This window comes from Amphiura filiformis, chromosome 5, assembly GCF_039555335.1.
Source record: "Amphiura filiformis chromosome 5, Afil_fr2py, whole genome shotgun sequence".
NCBI lineage: Eukaryota > Metazoa > Echinodermata > Ophiuroidea > Amphilepidida > Amphiuridae > Amphiura > Amphiura filiformis.
The window spans coordinates 12,496,107-12,501,520 of NC_092632.1; positions in this window are offsets into that span (position 1 = coordinate 12,496,107).

Consider the following 5,414-nt stretch of genomic DNA (forward strand, 5'->3'; position numbering starts at 1 on the left):
CACTTGATAATATTGATATAGATTTTTCTTGTATGCTCAGTTGCTCTTGATCATCTGTAAATGCTGACAAAGTCACGATTCTAGTTTCATGCTTTCATACAGTATTTGTTTTAAAGGGACAATATCATTAACGCTACCTGTCCATGAGGTATTATCGATGAAGTGGCAGCACTATAAACATACCTAGTTTTGTTTCAAAACAGACAACAATAGCCCCATATCAGTAACAATACTTGCAGTATATCAAAATAACAGTGGTGTTTTTCTTTCTTTCTCAATGGGCTTTTCCAGTTGAAATACAAACATCCCCTATGAAAGACATGCACAGGGGATGTAGATTTCAAATGGAATAATTCTCTCAGGTAACTTGGAATTCACACTCCCTGTGGAAGCTTAAGGGCAGTGTGGGTTGCCTGGTACAATCATCTGAGTATTACCAATCAAAACAGAGATTTTAGATTTATCAGCAATATTAATCTCCTTCAGCCCGGCTGACTATTCTTATTAAACCCTAACCCAACCATGGTTGTTTTGCTATCTAAAGGGAAAAAAGAAACAAAAAAGGAGAAAAGATGAACAAAGAAGTCACTTGGTACCCTGGGATTCAAACCTCACTCGGACCCCTCACTTGGCACGCTGAAGACCTGTTACCACAGAGGTTACGCTGGCCCGGCCAGCAATCCCCTGGGTATATGACTTGGGCTATTTGCATCATTGCATCACATGGAATAGTGGTTTTCACAGTGAGCTTTTAGTGAGTTTGTCAGGTTAGGGTTAATCTTACCATACATATCTCTAATTGGTTCAATACATGATAGAGCCCTCTTTGTTACCAATCAAAATAGTTCTTGGATATATAAGAGTCAGATAATTTGGCCAGCAGTGCTCGGCATCCGGGCTCGGTATCTGCATCCCTTTCATGCCAATTTTATTGTACATCCCTTTAGGTAATTATTATCAATCAACTTTGTACTTGTACTTCTATAATGCATAGGATTTTCAACTCTGAAGACAGATAAGAAAATCCTGAAGCTTCAATCTGTCTTTGTAAATATTGAATGTATACTTATTTATCACTGTATAATGTTTGGCAATCTGTGATCAAACCAGGCCAAATTAAGGAAGCAATTCTGAAAATTTAGTTTTTATCAATATCAATTGCCATAGTAACCATGTGCAGGTGGAATCATGACCTCCCTAGCACACTTGGTTGCAAACACTATTTACTATGTATTTTATTGTTTTTGGTCCTTAGTTTTGCCGGTCTCTCAATTTCAAAATGGCCACCTTTGTCCTGGTCTGATCAGCTTGCGCAACATTTTGTAAATAGAAGTACATGAGTACTGATGACTTATCTCTGTAGACTTGAGGCTGACTACAATTGTTCTGTATTAAACTGTTAGAATAAAGTGTGTATGTAGTAACTATTGTCATCACCATTCATTGATCAATCTATTTACATGCTGCCATTACTGAATGTGTGATATCAGAATCCATATGGCTCCCTGGTTAAGGGATCTAAAATGAGCGTTTATTGCGTTTACAGTATTTTTTGTGGGACATGAGAGCACCTCAGACCTATCAAATTGCATTCTGAATACTGAAGCATGTCTTTCTGATATCAAATAATTTTCATTTTTGAAAATCACAATATAATACAAATTTTATGACAAATTATAAAAACTTGATATTTTTCAAATTTTTGATATATAACAGTACTCGAAGTAAATTATATAAATCTAATGACATATTCTGAAAGTGTATGTAGCAGGGAGGAAAAGCCGACGGTCAATTGAAAATTTTGACCTTTCATATTGAAGATATGGATTTTTTCCCAAAAAGACCTTTTTTTTTGGTGTTTTGGGAAAAAAATCCATATCTTCAATATAATATGACAAAATTTTCAATTGATCGTCGGCTTTTCATCACACCTACATACACTTTAAGTATAAATCATCAGATTTATAAAGTTTACTTCGAGTACTGTTAAATATCAAAAATATCATTTAATGATTTGACATGATAAAATGTGTATTAAATTGCTAATTTCAAAAAATCAAAATTATTTGATATCAGAAGGACATTCTTCGTATTCAGAATGCAATTCGATATGTCTGATGTGCTCTAATGTCCCACAATAAATACTGTCCAAACGCTCATACCCCAGCCCTTAAGCAACATTAAATATTACTTTTGCTAGGTGTACCCAGCAAACACAAAATGTTTTCAACATTATTTGCAAAAGGTTAGAAAAGGTTGCCAGAAAACATATTTCATTAGATTCAAAAACATTTTTGAAAACTTATGCAAAATAATTCTAACATAATGTTATTTTAAGTCCTGTCGAAATATTTGTTGGCAACAAATATGTTACAATAACATTTTAGCAACATTTTAAAATGTTGTTGTAGTGTGTGTTTTTATACAAAATGTTTCCATGACCTATGATTTAGTGGTTTGTAAAGGGACAGTTGGTGATTTGCTATAGCCAGAATACCCAACATATATATCAAAATTCAGATTTTGTCATTTTTGGAACAAGCATGAAAGTATGTACTCTTTAAAGTAGAGTGCCAAGTCTTCCATGTCATGGATAAACGGAAAAATCCACAGAATTTAAGAAAAAAACAGAAATATGGAAATTTGCGGAAAACATGTTTTTCCTTGAGAAAAATAAAAATGAAGAAAAAGTAATGAGAATGTGACGTAAAAATAATAAAAATGAAGTCTGCCTTCAAAGATATTAACCTTAAAATATAATGTAAGTAACTTCTTTTTACCCTGATTTTTAGCAGTACTCATCTTCTGTAGGCCTACCTAGCACAAGGGCATTCCATCCTTTCTAATGAAATCACAGAATAAAACTTGCCACTTTAATTTTAGCTAATTCAGAAAATCTAACAAATTATCAAAAATTCAGCAATATGTTTAGGGTGATACATGCAAGCCTTTCAAAATTAATGTTACAAACATAACTTTGTTGTTATATTGCAAAATGATTATTCTGACCTTGTCAAATTCTAAGAAGTGGCAAGAAGATGATTATTCAATCTTGGCAGAATCCTTATCAAACGAGTTTGTTTATTCTAACAGATAAACTAGCATTTAACCCAGAGTTTATGATATTAAGGTGACTCGCAGCAATCATGTGATATTAAAGGAATAGTCAGTGATTTGAGAAACCAGTACACCCTAAAATCAACAACATTTTGACTTTATAAAAGCACTAATAATGGTATAAAAAATTACAATTGTTAAAGCAATGTCATAAAGACAAAATCCAACATTTAACATTTACATAAAATTGGATAAAAGTATATTATAGTCCAATCTCCTATTCGGCAATGATAGGACCAAACACTGGTCCCATCACTGTTTATCCCTTTAAACAATGTAATTAATCGCCAATCTTATAATCAAAGCACATAATCCAGTTAAGTCAAGAATGCAGCATTCTTTCTTCAGTGTGAAAGGTCAATGTACGGCTGAACTCACAAAATCAGGAGATAACAAGTGTCTGAACCATGCAACTGTATATGTGTAGCATCATCATCTATAAGATTGGTTGTATAAATTTTCAAGCAAAAAACTTCTTTATGCAATCACTAATATCCTATGAAAATCAATCTTTTAACTATTAATTTATACATCTAAAGTGGTAATTTCAATTGAATGGACACAGCTTTCAACAGCTGCACTCGATCCAACCGCGATCGTATATAGCATATTTCAAACTAGATTCGAACACACAACCTTGGATACAAAACTAACCAATCATGAGTGCATTGGCTTGGTTGGATTCGCTTCCATGTTACTCCTGCACAATCGCACATGCTGGCGTACACCGCGCAGTGTACTCAAAAAATGGTCATGCTATGTCAGGCTGTGTTCATTGAATTGAAATTTCCACTATAACCTACTCTGCACTGATTTGACAATAAATATTATATCATGATTACAGTGACTTTTGCCGTGTGATAGTTTTTCATTATATCACTCATACATAAATTCTAGACAGTTCATTGGTTGATTACCATTTATCATTTTTACCATCACCCTCTCCGTGTGATAGTCTTTACCATCATAGTGCTCTGCCATAGTGCGCCTGCGCCAAGCTGTGCGCTGACTCTTAGACTCGCCGATTTAGTTATGGGGTGGACCCCAAAATGTGAAGTATATCACGGCAAAACATGGTGTTATGTTGATGAAAAAATGTATTTCCTACCTTAAATAGTATTTTAGTAATAGAATTTATGCACGAGTGATATAAAACAAATATTAACTGTCTTAAATTCATGTAATGGTCGAAATATAATCACTTGGTGAAAGATGGATTGTTCCATTCCACTCGCTGTTCCAGCTCGTGGAATGGAACAATCCATCTTTCACCTCGTGATTAATATTTCGACCATCACACTCATAGACAGTTAATATTTGTATACTATCACATGGCATGAAAAGAAACCATGTGATATCATGATATAAAACAAATATTACATGCCAATATTTGTGTAATAGTAAAAATATATCATTTGGTCAGATTTTGACTGATCTATTTAACTCGGCTACGCCTCGTGAAATAGAAAAGTCAAAATTTGACCTCATGATATATTTTGTACTATCACACTCATAGGCATGTAATATTCATATACTAGCAATATGAGGCATATGTTACCATACATCCTGACTTTAAAATAAAACAAAATCAAAATAATTTTCAGGCCACCTACAGGAAACAAACCTGTTTTTTTTCCCTTACATGAACATTTTGAATAAGGTCGGTTGGGAGCTGTTGGATAAGGGCAACACAATTTGTTTGCCTTACCAATATTCCCACCCCATTCGTTGTGCCACACACACAAAATTACTAGCATTCTTAGTACTTGTCAAATTATGAAACATGATCTTCATCCATGACATTGTCTTTTTTAAAGACAGTACTTGTTTTGCCTTGTATAGAGCTCTGCCAATTACTCTGTTGTTACAGAATAACACAAAATATTGCTGAAGTTCTAGGAATGACACTACATTTGTTAGGAAGGAAGGGGTTAACATGTGGACTCTGTTGCTTCAAAATATACCGATATTATTTGGGCCTACTTCCTGTTTCATTATAGATGGGAGGATATGGTTCAGCTATGAAACAAAACTAGTTACATGGAAAAACAAATGCATGATCGATGGAAAATAAATGCAATAAACAATATTTTTATTGTATTTATTTGAGACACAAAACTAGTTTGTTTCTTGTCTGAGTATGATGTTCTGTAACTAAGCAACCAATAGCAATGTTGATATTTTTGTGCAACTTACTTTTTCCATACACCAACACACAAAGCACATTTATCAACACAATCATGGTGTATGACATGACCACAAAATCACCAAGACTAGATTTAAGCAAATTTTCTGTA